The following is a 19,901-nucleotide window of genomic DNA, read 5'->3' as shown; positions in this document are numbered from 1 at the left end:
AAACAAGTTGTCAAACCATTCACGAAGAAAACCTTGTTGGGGGTGTCGCATCCATATGATGATGCTTTGCTCATCTGTTCAAAGCTCTCCAAGGACTGTAACCATGAATCCTCATAAACGACAGAACCTGAATTAATGATTTACTAGCTATACATGTAAGAAAAGGTAGAATAAGCATGCAAGGAAAGAAGAAAATATCAGGATGAAGAAGAATTTGGTATATTCTTCATTGAATCAGTGAATCAAATGTTTACAGAAAATGTGATATATGTATTGCTCTATACAATGCTTTCCTCACATTCTGGCAGGAATATTTACACTCTGCAAATAACTAACTAAGCCACTAAAAACTATACACCTCGCAAAGGACAAAAACAAATAACTAACTACAAAACTACATAAAAGCTCTTCAGCTAGCTTTTCTTATGTGAGCTGAGTTGAGGGTCATTATGTAAATTAGCTTCATCATTATACACCAGCTCGTGATCATGGAGAGGAGGATGATTATCACCATCATTTTCCAATACCCCCCGCAAGATGGAGAATAGAGATTGACTATTCCCATCTTGGAAGGATGAGTATTGATGCTCAATAGAGGAGAGTGCCTTTGTAAAAATATCAGCCAATTGAGAGTGAGTAGGAACATATGCAGTCACAATGCTTTCTTCTTGAATTTTATTTCGAATAAGGTGGCAATCAACTTCAATGTGTTTAGTATGCTCATGAAAAACTGGGCTGGTAGCAATATGTAGGGCTGCTTGGTTGTCACAGTGAAGAATGGCAGCACTTGGATGTGAGATGTGGAGATCAACTAGAAGTTGTTTGATCCAAGTAAATTCACAACATGTTGCTGCCATGGCTGAGTATGTTGTCACAGTGAAGAATGGCAGCACTTGGATGTGAGATGTGGAGATCAACTAGAAGTTGTTTGATCCAAGTAAATTCACAACATGTTGCTGCCATGGCTCGATACTCAGCCTCTACTGATGAATGAGAGACAACAGATTGCTTTTTAGACTTCCAAGAGACAAGTGAATTCCTAAGAAAAATACAAAAACTTGTAATTGACCATCGAGTATCAGGACATGAAACCTAATCTGAATCATAGTACCTTTGCAATTGTAGAGAAGAGGAAGAGGACAGCAAGAGCCCTTGACCTGGATTGCCTTTTAAATATTTTATGACCTTATGTGCAGCATATAGATGAGCATCAGTAGGCTGAGACATGAACTGACTTAGAACTTGTACTAAAAAAATTGATATCAAGCCTAGTGAAGGTTAAATACAAGAGCCTTCCAACAAGTCTTCTGTAAATGCTTGGATCTTGAAGAGGGGAACCTGAATCTTTGCTAAGTTTTAAGTTTTCATCCATGGGAAGTTTGGCAGCTTTGGATCCAAGAGTTCCCGAGTTTGATAAAATGCCAAGGGCATACTTCCTTTGACATAAATGGATCCCTTGAGTAGATCTGGCCACTTCAATACCAAGGAAATAACAAAGTGAACCAAGATCTTTAATTTTGAATTGAGTGTTTAAGAATCTTTTGAGAGAACTGATGCAATCAAGAGAGTTGCTAGCAACAACTAAATCATCTACATAAACCAACAAGGCTATGAATACATCTCCATTAAACATTGTGAAGAGGCTATAATCTGATTTAGATTGTTGAAAACCATACTGAATGATAGAATTTGAAAATTTAGCATGCCATTGTCGAGATGCTTGTTTAAGACCATACAGACTCTTAAGAAGTTTGCAAACATGTCCAGGTTTCTCTTTGGTATAGCCAGGTGGCTTACACATGTATATTTCTCCCTCTAACTCTTCATGGCTGCAAGAGCTGGAAGACATCTAACTGTGACCATCTTGGTCACAGGGGAAAAGGTCTCGTGATTATCAATTCCCTCCTGTTGTGTGTAACCTTTGGCCACTAGCCTGACCTTTCATGAAAAACCACATCTCTTGAGATAAAAATAGTCTCATAATCAAGGCCAAGCAATTTATAGCCCTTTATACCGAAATGATAGCCAAGAAAGACACATTTTCTAGTTGTTGAATCAAATTTGGTGTGACCATGTGAAATTGTTGATGCAAAACACAAACATCTAGAGACTTTCATATGACTATAGTTGGGTTTGCTCTTAAAAAGTAACTCATAAGGGGTTTAGTTGTGCAGCAAAGGAGAAGGTATTCTATTCAAAATATATGCAGCAGTTAAGACACATTTATTCCAATATCTTAAAGGAAGGCTAGCTTGAAATCCGAGGGCTCTTGCAATATTTAAGAGGTGCTGGTGCTTACGTTCTACAATGGCATACTGTTGTGGGGTTTCAATGCAACTTGTTTGATGAATAATGCCCTTTTGGCTAAAGAATTCTTTCATATCAAATTCTGCACCATTGTCACTTCTTAGGGTCTTAACTTGAACACTAAACTAATTCTCAACAAGATTGCAAAAGGATTCTATGCAAGGCCGAGTTTGAGATTTTGTTTTAAGAAGATAGATCCAAGTACTTCGAGAAAAATGGTCAACAATAGTAAGAAAATACTTGGATACATCATGGGTAGCAACAGAAATAGGGTCCCCATATATCACACATAATAATTTCAAAAAGGAAATGGAAGTCGATGTTGTTTGGCCATTGGACAAATGCAACAAGGAGTCTCATTCATATTAGAAATTTCAGTGCTTACAACAAGATCTTTAATTAGAGATATCCTAGAGAAAGAGGTGTGGCAAAGTCTATAGTGCCAAAGATTTGGCAGAGAAGAGCTGCTAAAAATAGATGCTGAAGCAAAAGTAATTTTATCTGAAAGCTTGGTAAGGTAGTCAAAAAGAGCAGTTGGAGACACTTCAGTTTGCTGTAGATGATTGAGTCCATGCCTCTCATCCTTCCCAATCGTTGTCCAAGATAAAAGGTCCTAAAGGAAACATGATTCAGAAAAGAAAACAAGACAACAAGCAAGTGAGTTTGCAATCCTTTTAGCTAAAATCAAGTTGAATGTAAAAGATGGTACACATAGGACATTTGGTTTCCAAGCTTGATTGTGCCTGTGTGTGATAGGTGCCTCATCACCATTTGACATTTTTGCCAAAGTAAGAAACTTTATTAGTGATGCTTGCTAAAAGGGAAATGCTACAGACATTTATCCAAGGAGTGATGCTTGTGCCTATATGGTCTGTATCACCTGTGTCAATTATCCAAAGAGTTTCTGCAGATATTACGGAGCTTTGAAGAGAAATAGAATACTGTGTAAAAATACAAGACATTATTGTTGCCTTCACTGCATTAGCAAAAGAATGAGAAGCTGTCTTGGCTGAGTTGGTAGAGGATGAAGGCATCATTGGAGTCTCTTTTGGCTGCATCAGATGGAGCAATTGTTGATATTGCTCCTTAGTCAAACCAATTCTGGAACTCGAATCCTCGTCTTGATCAGCAGAAGCAAAGTTAGCAAAATACAATTGGGCAACAAACAAAATATGTTGTTTAGTGAACTAGAGATGTGTTTAGGTAGGACATTCCTCGCAAGGAGGCCTGCTCGGCACGACACCCACTATTGAGGGACCTATGCTCATAGATGACACTTTCCATGAGAAAAATATTCTGACATGATACTTTCTCCAAGATACATAATTTATTCTCTATAAATACTCATCCAAGTAAACTCAAAAGATAGATTATGCATTCTTTACAAACTGCCTAGAATCATATCTAACTTAGGCATCAGAGGATCCCCCACTAGGATCACCTAGTGTTTTCTATCAATTTGCAAGTGGCATGCGATGGAGTCTGTGGTAGCGTCGGATTGATAGAAAATTGCCTCAATACTTGTCACAATGTGGCCTCCAAAAAAATATTCGAAATTAAGAAAATATGATCTCTAATTAATTGCATGCTTATATAAACCCATGGAATCACATTTATATGGGCAAAGATAAATATTGAAGATGGCTCTCATACATAAACTCATTTCAAAGCATTAGCAACCAAAATCTAAGAAAATATGACATTTAAACAATCTAATCGTGTTTGATCATGAGTCTAAGATCAAATATGGTATTTAAGAAACCCCACAACGCACAAAAATAGCTCATCTTCTTTGTTAGGAGACACTTTAGTAAGTAGTTATCAAGATGATTACCACTTTATCCGCAATTTGATAATTAAAATAGAATAATCCGATTTTGAAATTAATATATCACTCCCGCTAATTCAAATGAACACTACATACAGGGTCATATCAATTTTGTATATGAACTTTCATTTGCTTCTGTTCCCACTTTGTCATTTTCCTTGGTTGACAATTATGATCCGGTGCACTTTTCTACTCTTTGGCATGCCAACATCACATGACCCATTTATTTGCGATATGCTTTAGCCTTCTATATATGTATGTGTAGTTTTCGTCAAATTCTCATAAGAACGAAAAAAATTCTGTTCGAACACTTTCGGACATAAATGAAATTTTTCTGTCTTAAAAAATATTTTTTGAGACTCCCAAAAAACTTTTTGTGACAGATTTTAATTTTAGACAAATTAGCAAGAAAAGAATTTCATCTCAAAACATTTTTAGAGATGAAATTGAGATTTTCTGAGATGTAAAATTTCATCCCTAAATAGTAAGTTTGTTGTTAGTGGAAGTAATAATTTTGATATGATATCTTCTCCTGAATTTTTAAGTACTCAACATTTCCGAGGAACTGTAATCAAGTATAAAAGACTAACTTCTCCACTATATCATGCCCAAGCGTGCAAATTCAAGATAAGCCCTTAAAAAAAAAAAAAAACAAAGTGAGACCAATTAAAGATAGGTGATCACTTTTATTTGGTGGACCTAATCTCTTTTTCAAAGAGCTTCAGGCTTGCATTATTGATGCATGAGGATTTGAGTCAAATGATCCTGAGTAGTCAGACTGCACTTTGACTGCACTAAAATACCTAGAGGTGGCAGATTAGCGCAAAGAGTGCAGGAAATCATGATCTTTTTTTGATTGGGTTAGTTTTGGGCACGTCTCTATATTTTGGCCATAACTTTGGCTATGGGTATCAGAATCGCCCATATGACATCAATTCGGAAAGCTCTTTTCGGCACGCACGTTGTGGGTACTGAGCTATGCTCGGTGTGCATCATTTTTGAAGCCAAATTCTACTGTTTTCCCCTTCAATTTCCTATTTTTAGTTATTTGTTTTCTTTTATGGTAATATTTGATTTACTGTTTTGGAAGTGATTCTAAACTCGATTTAGGCTAGATTTTTAGCAAATTACTTTTTTATTTACGTGTTTGATTTTGGCATGATTATTGGGATTTTGCTATTTTTGGAAAAATTCCAATACAGTCGATTTTCAGCTATTACAACCCGGTTTGAGGGTTGATTTGGTCACTTTTGAATATTGATAATTGAATTGAGCATCAGAGACGTTTTCTTTGTGTTTTTGGGCGATTCTCTTGTTTTCTTTCCTGTGAATTATCTGTTGAAACTAGCCTGCAGAATAATCGTTATTCTGTCCGGCATCAATTATGCAGACTTATATCTAATATCTAGTATTATTCATTAGTTACAGAGATATCAATATAAAACCATTTCTTCTTTCCATTAATTTGAAACATAATGAATAATACTAATGAATAAATACTAGATATTAGATATAAGTCTGGATAATACTCGAATAATACTAGATTATTAGATATTATATCTAATATCTAGTTTTATTCATTAGTTCCTGAATAAATAACTTGGATTTTTAATAATCGTTTCAAAAAAATTATAGAGTTCATATAAACATAATTAATTAGTGGTACTCGTAAAATAAAACATATATATAATACTTCAAAGTTATAAAGGTACCTATAATAAAGAGAAAAGAAGTACGCACAACAATAGTAATGGTCAATCTCCAAAATCTAAAACTTTAACCCCATCTAACTATATAAGAAGTCTCCAGAATCAAAACCAACCTCAATCAACAAGAACTTAGCTCATAGATCCGTAAAATCCTACACATCAAAATCATTCCTAAAGTCTGCAAATGCTAAACCTTCCAATACCTACAAAATTCAACCATTTAGTCCGCTCCACTATCACATCAATTCTGAAAATGATTTCTTAAAGACTATCTATACTCCGAAATCTCACATACTATAGTCTGCAAAATCTCAAACATGTCTCTAATAGCAAATGAAGCGCCTCATACCCAGGTAGGTTGGAGAATTACTACCTGTCACTTATAAACATGTCTCCCAACACATCTAAAAATCTCCAAAGACTTCATAAGCAAAAATAAATCTCATATCTTCTAAATAAACACATTACAAACTCCACAAAGTTATTACTGCAATAATAGTAAACCAAGGAGTCCACAATCTCCCGATAGTCATAACATACCAAACTGATAAAACCATTAGTCCTACTAAACCAAAAACATAATTAAATCTCAACGTAATAAACTGATACATCTTAAGTCTCAATAGAGCCAAATAACATAAAGAACTTCAAATACTCAAGTCAAACCCTTCTACTAACAATGGTACCCTTAGGTACTTGACCTTCTATCCATATCTAGTCAAGTTTCAATTTCTATTCCTGACCCCCAGCTAGGTCAACAATATCATTTGAAAAATAATGAAGATAAGGGGTGAGTTATCAACAACTCAGTAAGCAAAAAATCTATACTAGTATGTAAACATGAGCCCTTTTTAGAAAGTTTGGAATGCAGAAGCAAAACATTTCATTTTCATATGCACATCTCAAACCGTATTATCAAAAAATCAGAGCGACTTTTCAATCTTTTTATATTCGTAAACCATTTTCATATTCAAGAACGTTTTGGCATAACATAATAGAACATCTTCATCTTATCATATCATATCGTATCGTATCATATCATATACCATGTTTAACCCCTATGGTAGGGTTGTACTATTCCCGGTGGCCAAACCAGTCAGTATCATATTGTGAAACTTCCCATTTTTCAATCTCGGAGCCTTGAGTGTGCACACAGGAAAGAACACATAAAAGACTACTTTGTTTCCAAAGTTGGTGCACTCATATAATATCATATCATGTTGGTACCAACCATATCACGTGAACCAATATCATCATATCATAGCTATATTCAGAATCAGAATCAGAATCAACACAAATAAGTATGCAAAAGGTTTTTCATATCTATATCATTTCAAATCATGTGCCGAACACATTCATATCATTTTAAGATGATAAAAAACAAATCCAAAAACATTTCATATCACATGTATAAAGATCTCAATTTTCATATTCGGTCTTTTGCATATTTCAGAAACATGTTAAATATTAATCATGTCTACACTATTCATTTCAAAAGCATTTCTTTTCTCTTTCGTACATATTTTGTGAGTGAATGCAAAACATATATTAAGGTTGTTTTTCACCTTTTCCCTTTTAAAACATGCACATTTTTTTTTTTTTTACAAACCAACTTCAGCTCATTTCTTTTTATGCAAATTTATTATAGGAACCCCGCTTACCAAACTCCTGCAGCGTATTATCTATGCCTTGAAAATGACCTCTAACCATCTCGTCACCTATTCATAAAAATAAAATATACAAACTAAGTATTAAAGACCAACAACACAATTTCGATCTAAAAATGTAAGACCCAAATTCTAAACCATATTTTAGCAAATTTGACTCAACTCAAACAGTCATATAATCACTTGGACAGCCCACAATTTAACCCAAAATACCATATACCAATTTCAATATTGACCTTTACACTCATCGAAGCCAACATCAAACTCAAATAATCAATATATCAATCCCCTCCAATGGCCCCTAACTCCAAGCAACCACCAACAACTCAACCAAATCAGCAATAATGTACCTCCAAATGATTTACGCACCACTCCAACAGTCGTATAAAATCCGAATAGTACAAAAACAACCACAACACAATCCCGAGTATCCATTAAAATTCACTGCACGTCCGACCCAAATAATCCAAACTCAGAAACCATTCTAATAAATAGTGTTTGCTTACACAAAAAGAATGCCCAAAGAAAACCCACAGACTACACAAAATGAAATCATGTCCTAGAAATTTCATTGATGTAACATCCGGGCCAAAGCACTAAGTCCACTCTCTAAATATTTATTTTTTTGGGTTTGACATATGAAAGAGCCCATTTATTATTCTTTATTCACTATGTCGGGAGCCAAATTTTTTTTTTTGAAGTGGCCAAACAGCCCAAGCCGTAAGATATTGTACCAGAACCCACGACGTGCATGTTCGTATCCTTTGCATGCACGTCTATTCCGCTAGGGTTAACGATATCACTATTTATTCATAAGTTTTTTTCACTTCACGAACAGTTCACGCAAAGCCTCGTTCTACTTCGACCACCTGCAACCCTAGACTAGGTTACCACCCCTTCTCGACGCACCAACAACCTCTAGTCCTCATCCAACAACAGCAGTGAACCGTCACGACCAGCCACCCTTTTCTCCATACCCACGGCATCCCCACACCCATCGCTCGTAGACCTTTGTTTTAGCCCTGAAAACAGAGCAACATCAGCCCAGTGCTCTTTCGTTTGAAGCCACCACACGGTGCCCAACCCCGAGCTCACCACCGTCGACCACTGGCCAGCCACTGTATCTAGCCTTGTAACCACCGTGCAAGGAAGTCACCACGTCACCTGCAGTCACACGGTGAACCTCTATTTTTCACAACCAAAAATAGAGCAATCCATATAGCAACTCCTCCACGCCAGTTGCCTCTGCCTCAAGCAATATCACTGCCCAGCCATCAAGCTCACCATTGTCGACCTCCGCCTAGCCTTTGGTCTGCTGCACGCCACCTCAGGCCCCGGTAAGCTCATGCCGTTTTTTTTTTAATTTTATTTTCTCTTTTCTCTCAGTCTCTCCCTCACTCTCTCACTGTGAGTTTCTCTCACTCATCTCTCTCTCTCTCAGTGCCCCGTCGTCGTGACCACTGTCATCCATCGCCCAGCCATTGCTCCTTCACACATTTCCCTCCTCTTTCGGTGAGCCTTTGTGTGATTACTAGTCTATGTTTTTTTTACAATGTTAATAGGATGGTTTACACGCGTAGGATGTGATGCATGCCTTTAGGTTAAAATGAAAACAAGTATTTTAATTACATTATTTACCCTTCGAGTAAGATGTGTTGGTATGTTTTAAAAACTTTTAATATATACTAATAGACTCAATTCTATTAATGTTTACAGAAAACTTTTAAGTAATGTTAACATGCTTTTTTTTTTAAGTAGAGATTTAATTTTAAGAGTAAAACGATAACGGTTTAAATTTTTATTTCTGCACTTTAGATATGATCTAGTATTTATGATTTGATTTCATTGTTAAATAAGTTAGATTTTTGTGTTTTAGTCGGACATTAATTGGACATTGATGAATTTAGAATTGTGACGATATTTTAGGATTACGTGAATTTAGGTTTTTGAAGAATTAAAATAAGTTATTTTAGCATTTTAAACTTAAATATCGAAATACGTGCTCGATTGGAAATTTATGAAAATTACATGATTATATTATAGGTGACGATTAATATTTGTTCGGCATTTTTGAGGAAATTTTTGAAAAGCTAAGAAGTTCATGTAAGCGAGGTTCCTATGCTAGATTTTGCATTAAAATAAAATGAGCTAAGGTTAACTTTTTGGAAAATATACATATTTGGTTATGAAAAGAAATTTGAACTACCTCAGTTATTTGTTCTGCATTATTCATGAGATGCTGTTTAAGAAGAAAGTATTTTCTATCATGACTAGTGTAGACATGAGCTTATTTTTGACATTCTATTTATGATCTATGCAAAAAGAGCGAATATGAAAATTTGTGCATAATTATGTAAATATTCTTTGGATCTTCTTTGATTACGAAGATGATATGATTTTGTTCAGTACTCTGTTTGAATAAATCGTGATTTTTGAAAACCTTTGGCATGACTTTTTGATTCTGAATTTGATTATGTTTCTACTCTGTTCAGTTACGGCCCTGTCATGGGTTATAATAGTGGATACGGCCCAACCACGGGTAATAATAGTGGATACGGCCCAATCACGGGTTATAATAGTGGATGCAGCCCTGCCACGGGTTATAGTAGTGGTCTCTGTTTTGAGTGTATACCTTGGTGACAGTGTGATTTTTTTTTGCCTGGTTATCCACAGACGCTCAACCCTACCACGGGGGTTATACATGGCTTTTGTTCTGATATGATGTTCTGATGATGATGATGATCATTTATGCTATGCCAAAGGATATTTTTGAATGAAATTGTTTCTGAATCTTCGCTCTAATATTTTGATAATATGTTTTGTTTCCGTACTCTGAAAATGAAAATGTTTTATTCTGCATTCTGATCTCTGTAAATGCTCATGTTTACACACTAGTATATGTTCTCTGCTTACTGAGTTGTTGATAACTCACCCCTTATCTCCAATTATTTTTCAAATAATTTTGATGGTTCAGTTGGAGAACAAGAGTTGGAAGTTTTAGTAAGGTGTGACGTCCGTAATGGAATAAGTGCCCGAGGGTAGAAGCGCTTATTTGAGAGTCGTAGTTAGAAAACTTATTTATTTTTGGTTATTTTGATTTGATGAGTTAAGGACATTTTCGAGTTTTGGAGAATTTTTAATTTATGTTATTGAGAATTTATTGGTTGTCCCCATGAAGGAACATAGATATTTGGGTTGATTAAATGGATTAACATTTATGGAGTTTTCTGGATTTTATAGTTGTGTTTTTGAAGTTTGATGTTAAGTATTAAGAGCTAACTCTCTAGACCTTCGGGATCGGGGCGTTACAATTGGAGTGAAATAAAATAACTTGAAGTGAATGTGTGTGTGTGGGTGAGAGAAACAGAGAATGAGAATGGGTTACTGGCGAACGACAGTGTCACAAGTGGTGGGCTTCGATGGTTACAAGGCTTCAGGGACTAACGAAAATGCAGCACAAAAAAAATCACACAACAAAAGAAATCTGCACTGGAGAGAAAGAGAGTGTCAACTGTGAAGGCCTTGTGTTTCGGAGTCAAGGTGTAAAATGAGAGAGAGAGAGAGAGATACTTGTAGAGAAAAGAACACCAAGTGAGAGAGGAAGAGGAGATGAGTCTATTGAGAGAGCTAAAGCTTTAAAAAGAAAAACCAACCACAAGGAAAAAACTGAACTGCCGAGTAGAGAGAATAAGATTAGAGGAGCAGTTTTCGGTAAAAACAGAGGAGAGGAAAAGAAAATGGGGGAAACCGTTGGGGGGTGGGGGAAGGAAAAGAAAGGGGATGACTAACCTACTAAAACGGTGCCGTTTTGAGGGTCTTCGGGTTGGGCTTCAGCTAGCTGGGCCACTGGCCTGGGCTTCATATCCTCCCCCCTTACAAAAAATTTCGTCCTCAGAATTTGCTCAAGCTATCAAAATTCTCATCGAACAAGTGAGGGTACTTAACTCGCATCTCTTCCTTGAATTTTCAAGACGCTTCGTTAATAGCATGATTATTCCATAACACTTAAACCAAATGAATAGTTTGAGTCTGTAACACTTGTTCTTTCATGTCCAAAATCCGTACTAGTTCCTCGGTGTAGGTCATATTCTCTTGAATCTGAAGTGGTTCATGATCTATAACATGGGTGGGGTCATGGATATACTTTCTCAACATAGACACATGAAACACGTTATGCACACCTGGGGGTAAAGCCACCCTGTAAGCCACTGGTCCAATCTGATCAAGAATGTCAAACGGTCCAATATATCTTGAGCTCAACTTACCCTTCTTTCCGAATCTCATAACTCCTTTCATTGGTGCTATCCTCAAAAATACTTTATCTCCAACCTCAAACATTAATTGGCGATGACGTTTATCTGCATAACTTTTTTGTCGGCTCTGAGTTGCTTTCATTCTAGCCCGAATGGTATTTATCTTCTCTGTGGTCTATTGAATAATCTCTAGCCCCAAAAGTTTCATTTCACCTACTTCATTCCAATATAGTGGAGATCTACACCGTCTGCCATACAAAACCTCGTAGGGTGTCATCCCAATGCTAGCCTGAAAACTATTATTATAAGCAAATTTGACCAATGGTAAATGTCACATCCAAGTTCCCTTAAAATCCATCACACATGCCCTCAACATGTCTTCTAAGATTTGAATAGTCCTTTCTGACTGTCCATCTATCTGAGGGTGAAAAGCAGTACTGAAACTTAACTTAGTACCCATTGCCTCTTGCAAGCTTCGCCAAAACTTGAAAGTGAAACGAGGATCTCTATCCGACACAATGGATACCGGTACCCCATGCAACCTCACTATCTCTCGCACATACAGCTCGGCTAGTTTCTCTAGTTTATGAGAAGCTTTAATGGGCAAAAAACGAGCAATCTTTGTTAAGCAATCCACGATCACCCATATAGCAACTTGTCTGCTCAAAGTCCTTGAGAGGCCTGTCACAAAGTCCATGGAGATATGCTACCACTTCCACTTTGGAATTTGGAGTGGTTGTAATAATCCCGCTGGTCTCTGATGCTCCGCCTTCACTTGTTGGCAAGTTAGGCACTGTTCCACAAATTTAGCAATTTCTCTTTTCATACCATTCCACCAGAAAGACTCTCTCAAGTCCTGATACATCTTGGTACTCCCTGGGTGAACTGTGTATAAAGAACGGTGTGCTTCTTCAAGAATTACCCTTTTTCAGTTCATCATTAGCTGGTACGCACAATCTACCTCTAAACCTTAAAACTCCATCCATGGAAACGCTAAAGTCAGATTTTTTCCGGTTCCCGACTTCTTCCACTAGCTTCACCAACCCTAAATCCACTTTTTAAGCAACTTTGATTCTATCTATCAAGGCTGGTTGAACTACCAAACTAGCCATGAAAATACTTGTATCACTAGTGATGACCTCAATACCGGCTCTTTCTAAGTCCATTAACAACTTATGTTGAGTGGTAAGTGCTGCAACTGTCCCCATTGACTTCCTACTTAAGGCGTCGGTACAACATTAGCTTTGCCTGGGTGATAATTGATGGTGCAATCATAATCCTTGATCAACTCAAGGCATCTCCTCTGCCTCATATTTAATTCCTTTTGGGTGAAGAAATATTTCAAACTCTTATGATCCGTATAAATGTTGCACTTTTCCCCATACAGATAGTGTCTCCATATCTTAAGTGCAAAACTGACTGCTGCAAGTTCCAGATCATGCATGGAATAATTTTGCTCATACACTTTTAGTTGGCGTGAGGCATATGCTATAACCTTCCCATGTTGCATCAGTACGCACCCCAATCCAAGCCTTGATGCATCGCTATAAACTACAAATCCACGTCTAGCAGTGGGGACTGTTAACACCGGAGCTTTCACTAATCTATGTTTCAACTCCAAGAAGCTTTCTTCACACTTTGCTATCCATTCAAACTTATTATTTTTTCTGGTGAGTGCAGTGAAAGGAACTGCTATCTTGGAGAAACCATCAATGAATCGACGATAATAACCTGCAAATCCCAAGAAACTTCTAACCTCATGAACATTCTTCGGTGCCGACCAATTAGCTACTGCTTCCACTTTTTTCAGGTCCACTTAAATGCCATCTTTCGAAACTACATGCCCCAAAAATGCGATTGAATCAAGCCAAAATTCACACTTCTTCAATTTAGCAAACAACTTTTTATCTTTGAGTGTCGCAAGTACCAGCTTTAAATGTTCTTCATGCTCAGTCTTGCTTTTGGAGTATATCAGTATATCATCAATAAAAACAACCACAAACTTATCCAAAAATTCATGGAACTCCCTGTTCATCAAATCCATGAATACTGCTAGGGCGTTAGTCAGGCTAAAAGGCATAATCAAAAACTCATAATGGCCATATCGGGTCCTAAAAGCCGTCGTAGCCACGTCTTCTACCCTCCTGATCTTCAATTGTTGGTAACCCGATCGGAGATCAATCTTTGAAAATACCTGAGCACCTTGGAGCTGATCAAACAAATCTTTTATATGAGGTAGTGGGTACTTATTCTTTATGGTCAGCTGATTAAGTTCCCTATAATCAATACACATCCTCATCGATCCATTCTTCTTCTTCACAAAGAGAACTGGAGCTCCCCAAGGGGGCCTGATGAAACCCTTGTCCAACAAATCTTGTAACTGCTCCTTGAGTTCCACTAATTCAGACGGTGTCATCCAGTAAGGTGCTTTCGAAAGAGGTGTCGTGTCTAGACTAATTCAATAGCAAACTCTACCTCCCGTTCGGGCGGGAGTTTAGATAAATTTTATGGGAAAACCTCTGGATATTCACTCACAACAGGTATCTACTCTAACTTCAACTTCAACTTATCTTTTGGTGCTTCTACCACGCATGCTAAGAATCCCAGACAACCATCACGTAACAATTTTCCAACCTGAATGGTAGATATGATGGGTGGATGCTACCTCACTTTCGACCCTGTGAATCGAAATGCACTTTCTTTCGGGGGTCTAAAAACCACTTTTTTTTTTTTAAAACAATCAATACTAGGGTGGTAGCAAGCCATCCAATCCATACCCAAAATCACATCAAACCCAATCATGTTAAATACTATTAAATCTGCTGGCATTAATCTTCCCTCAATAGATGAAGGACACCCTGATAAAATGTCAACACAGACTATCGAATTTCTTGTCGGGGTCGCGACCACTAACTTGTGCTTTAACTTTTCTTTTTCTAAAGTGCAAAATCTAGAGTAGGTCATGGAAACAAAAGAATGTGTCACTCCCGAGTCAAATAACACAGTGGCATTATTAGAAAACAAAGCAAGGGTACATGTGGCCACAATCAAACATCATTCATGAACTAAAACTTCCAAGTCTTAACATCAACCAACAGATTAATATCTTAAAACAAAACAAAGAAGTCATACCAGTGATCACATCATTTCTATCCTCAGCCTCTCCAGGTGTTAGAGCAAAAACTCGTATAGGAGCAGTAGTACGCTGGATGTTGCCTCGCGCTGTCCTTATTGCTCGGGGTGGTGGTGGCTTGTTGCTGTCCAATTGCAATGGGCAATCCCTGAGATAGTGACCCGGTTTGCCACAACGGAAGCATAGTCCCACCTCCATCTTGCATACTTCGGCATGTACTCGGTTGCAAGTTCTAAACTGATATGCTTGTTGGGTGCCCTGAACTAGCCTCTTACTCGTGCTACTACCTTCATTCCTCTTTTTCCACAATCCTTGGTCTATGCCAAAATGATACCTAGATGTTGTGGTCCCTTTCCTATGATCATGCAATGCAGCGCTCCTTTGAAGGTTTCGTTCAAAAACCATGGCCTTATTTACCAACTCTGAAAGTTCCGAATCTGGAAGCCTACTACTCGTTCATAAAGTTTTTCATTCAGCCCTTGCTCTAATTTATGCGCTTTTTTTCCTCATCAAGAATCAGATACACAGTAAAACGGGATAACTCAGTAAATGTAGCTGCATACTGATGTACAATCATAGTTCTTTGTACCAGGGTGGCGAATTCCATAGCCTTGTTCTCTCGGACCGAGCTTGGGAAGAAGCGTTCAAGAAAAATTTGCTTTAAATGCAACCAACTGACTATTTCTATCCCTTCCGCTTCTCTAATGGTCTTTCAAAAATCCACCATCTTTCGCCACCCTAGTCAGCTTGAGTATGGCGTATGCCACCTTCTGTTCATCTGTGCAAGTTAGGACCCACAATATCTCCTCAAAATTCTGAATCCAATCCTCTGCCAGGATTGGTTTGCCTCTCCCATCAAATAAAGAGGGTGCATACAATTGAATTGTTCTATAGTACAGCCTCCTTCATTATAGTTGCTTTGGCGACCCGGGGGATTTTGCACGAGATCATCTATTAATTGATGTGCCGCTGCTCGTAGTACTTCGGAAGCACTTGGGTTTGCTTCCCTTTCGTTCTCGTTTGCTTTCAGATCTGACATACTTCGTTTTCGACAACAAGGCGGCATCCTGAATAAATAACTTGGATTTTTAATAATCGTTTCAAAAAAATTATAGAGTTCATATAAACATAATTAATTAGTGATACTCGTAAAATAAAACATATATATAATACTTCAAAGTTATAAAGGTATCTATAATGAAGAGAAAAGAAGTACGCACAACAATAGTAATGGTCAATCTCCAAAATCTAAAACTTTAACCCCATCTAACTATATAAGAAGTCTCCAAAATCAAAACCAACCTCAATGAACAAGAACATAGCTCATAGATCCGTAAAATCCTACACATCAAAATCATTCCTAAAGTCTGCAAATGCTAAAACTTCCAATACCTACAAAATTCAACATTTTAGTCCGCTCCACTATCACATCAATTCTGAAAATGATTTCTTAAAGACTATCTATACTTTGAAATCTCACATACTATAGTCTGCAAAACCTCAAACCTGTCTCTAATAGCAAATGAAACGCCTCATACCCGGTTGGGTTGGAGAATTACTACCTGTCACTTATAAAAATGTCTCCCAACACATCAAAAATTTCCAAAGACTTCATAAGCAAAAATAAATCTCATATCTTCTAAATAAACACATTACAAACTCCACAAAGTCATTACTATAATAATTGTAAACCAAGGGGTCCACAATCTCCCGGTAGTCATAACATACCAAACTGATAAAACCATAAGTGCTACTCAACCAAAAACATAATTAAATCTCAACGTAATAAATTGATACATCTTAAGTCTCAATAGATCCAAATTAAAGAACTTCAAATACTCAAGTCAAACCCTTCTACTAACAATGGTACCCTTAGGTACTCGACCTTCTATCCATATCTAGTCAATTTCCAATTTCTAATCTTGACCCCCAGCTAGGTCATCAATATCATCTGAAAAATAATGAAGATAATAGGTAAGTTATCAACAACTCAGTAAGCAGAAAACCTATACTAGTGTGTAAACATGAGCCATTTTTAGAAAGTTTGCTATGCAGAAGCAAAACATTTAATTTTCATATGAACATCTCAAAACATATTATCAGAAAATCAGAGCGACTTTTCAATCTTTTCATATTCATAAACCATTTTCATAATCAAGAATGCTTTGGCATAACAAAACTAAACATCTTCATGTTATCATATCATATCATATCGTATCATATCATATACCATGTTTAACCCTCATGGTAGGGTTGTGCTATCCCTGGTGGCCAGACCAGACAGTATCAAATTGTGAAACTTCTCATTTTTCAATCTCAGAGCCCCAAGTGTGCACACAGGAAAGAACACATAAAAGACCACTTTGTTTCCAAAGTGGGTGCACTCATATAATATCATATCATGTTGGCACCAACCATAACACGTGAACCAGTATCATCATATCAGAACCATATTCAAAGTCAGAATCAAAACACATAAGTATGCCAAAGGTTTTTCATATCTATATCATATCAAATCACGTGCCGAACACATTCATATCATTTTAAGATGATAAAAAACAGATCCAAAAACATTTCTATCACATGTATAAAAATCTCAATTTTCACATTCGCTTTTTTGCACATTTCAGAAACATGTCAAATATTGCTCATGTCTACACTATTCATGTCGAAAACATTTATTTTCTCTTTCGTGCATGCCTGATGATTGAATGCAAAACATATACTGAGGTTGTTTTTCACCTTTTCGCTTTTAAAACATGCACATTTTTTTTACAAACCAATCCCAGTTCATTTCTTTTTATGCAAATTTAGTATAGGAACCCTACTTACCTGACTCCTACAGTGTATTATCTATACCTTGGAAACGACCTCTAACTGTCTCGTCACCTATTCATAAAAATAAGATCTATAAACTAAGTATTAAAGACTAACAACACAGTATCCATTAAAATTCCCTACACGTCCCACACAAATAATCCAAACTCAGAAACCATTCCAACACATGGTATTTGCTTACACAAAAAGAAGGCCCTAAGAAAACCCACAGACTACAAAAATGAAATCTTGTCCAAGAAATTTCATTGAAGTGAAATAAAATAACTTGAAGTGAATGTGTGTGTGTGGGCGAGAGAAACAGAGAATGAGAATGGGTTACCGGCGAATGACTGTGTCACCAGTGGTGGCTTCAATGGTTACAAAGCTTCAGGGGCTAATGAAAATGCAGTAGAAAAAAAATCACACAACTAAAAAAATCTGCACTGGAGAGAAAGAGAGAGTGTCGACTGTGAAGACCTTGTGTTTCGGAGTCATGGTGTAAAATGAGAGAGAGAGAGAGATACCTGTAGACAAAAAAACACCAAGCAAGAGAGGAAGATGAGATGAGTCTATTGAGAGAGCTAAAGCTTTGAGGAGAAAAACCAACCATAAGGAAAAAACTGAACTGCCGAGTAGAGAGAATAGGATTAGAAGAGCAGTTCTCAATAAAAACAAAGGAGAGGAAAAGAAAATGGGGGAAACCCGTCGGGGGGTGGGGGAAGGAAAAGAAAGGGAATGACTAACCTACTAAAACGGTGCCGTTTCAAGGGTCTTTGGGCTGGGCCACAGGCCTGGGCTTCACACTTGTTTTTGATAATGGAGTACGCAGCTCAATCATAGAAATTGTAAATTAATATGGTGAGTACTATGAGAAAAGAATGCAATGGAGATAAATAAATGAAGATGGGGGATGTAAAGCACAAGGCTCGTATGCAATATATTGCAGTAGTCTCATCTGACTCCTGGCGATGAATGGTCTGATATTTCAGCATAAGGCTCCTATATGTACAACCTCCAGCCTCCATGAACTGGTGTTGATTTTCTAATGAGCACAAAGTGTAACTTGAGAATAGAAACAAAGGAAGGAGAAAGTGAAAACCTTTCATGAATAATCTGATGAATTTACAATTAGTGAACTAGTGTTTAGATACACTTGAAGAAATAACAGTAAAAATAACTGAAATAACAGAATTACAAATTTTGATTTGCCTTCTCTACTTTTAGCTTTTTCTCTGATTTTAATTCCATTTTGTCAATATGAGAGGCTATACTCCAAAACCTCCCCTCAAGATGAACATGGATGTTTAGAATGTTCATCTTGCGAAAAGTATGATGAAAAAGCAATGACCCGAGAGGCTTGGTGAAGATGTCTGCTAATTGTAATCTCAAAGGAATGTAAAAAAGCTTGATGATGTTTTGCTGCAGCTTTTCCCTAACAAGATGACAATCTATTTGTATGTGCTTTGTTCTCTCGTGTTGAACTGGATTAGTGGTAATAAAGAGAGCTGATTTGCTGTCAATGTAGAGCATTGTTGGCTGAGGATGATCAACACTGAGATCTTGTAGAGCATAGAGCAGCCACTGCACCTCACATGTAGTTTCTGCAAGAGCCCTGTATTCTGCTTTTGCAGATGATCGACTAATTGTAGCTTGTTTCTTAGGTTTTCATGAGATTAATGAATCTCCTAGAAAAATAGCAAAGCCTGTAACACTTTTTCAAGTATCTATACAACCAGCCTAGTCATTATCTGAGAAAGATTTAAACTTCAAGCCTGAAGAGGAAGAGAAGAACAACCCTTGGCCTGGTGTTACTTTTAAGTACCTAAGCACTCGAACAACAGCTTGATAATGAGAGACAACTGGTTTGGCCAGAAATTGGATGAGAACTTGAACAACATAGGCAAGATCAGGCCTTGTGTTTGTTAAATATAGTAATCTGCCAACTAGCCTTATGCAGGCTGAAGCATCCTCATAAAGATTGGGATCATTTGCAGTGAGCTTGAGGTTGGATTCCATTGGAAATGCAACTGGCTTGGAACCAATGAGACTCGTATCTTGAAGTATGTCTAAAGCATACTTTATTTGACAGAGTGAAATTCTAGACTTTGATCTAGCTACTTCCAATCCAAGGAATTACTTAAGTTGCCCCAAGTCCTTAATAGTGAACTTTTCATGCAAAAAGGTCTT

General features: G+C 37.1%; 1 long non-coding RNA gene across 1 annotated transcript in view; it reads right to left on the bottom strand.

Moving 5' to 3' along the window:
• Positions 1-18,279, bottom strand: part of LOC121255615 — a 75,355-nt gene extending 57,076 nt beyond the window's left edge. Inside the window, exons 1-2 of the long non-coding RNA XR_005938811.1 lie at positions 18,239-18,279; positions 10,897-11,000 (exon numbers count right to left, since the gene is read on the bottom strand). This is a non-coding gene — a long non-coding RNA (uncharacterized LOC121255615). The remainder of the gene's footprint in view (positions 1-10,896; positions 11,001-18,238) is intronic.
• Between the last annotated feature and the right edge of the window lie 1,622 nt (positions 18,280-19,901).

This window comes from Juglans microcarpa x Juglans regia, chromosome 3D, assembly GCF_004785595.1.
Source record: "Juglans microcarpa x Juglans regia isolate MS1-56 chromosome 3D, Jm3101_v1.0, whole genome shotgun sequence".
Taxonomy (NCBI): Eukaryota; Viridiplantae; Streptophyta; class Magnoliopsida; order Fagales; family Juglandaceae; genus Juglans; species Juglans microcarpa x Juglans regia.
Note: the sequence above shows the minus strand (reverse complement) of the source record. Positions and strands in the feature narration are given on the sequence as shown.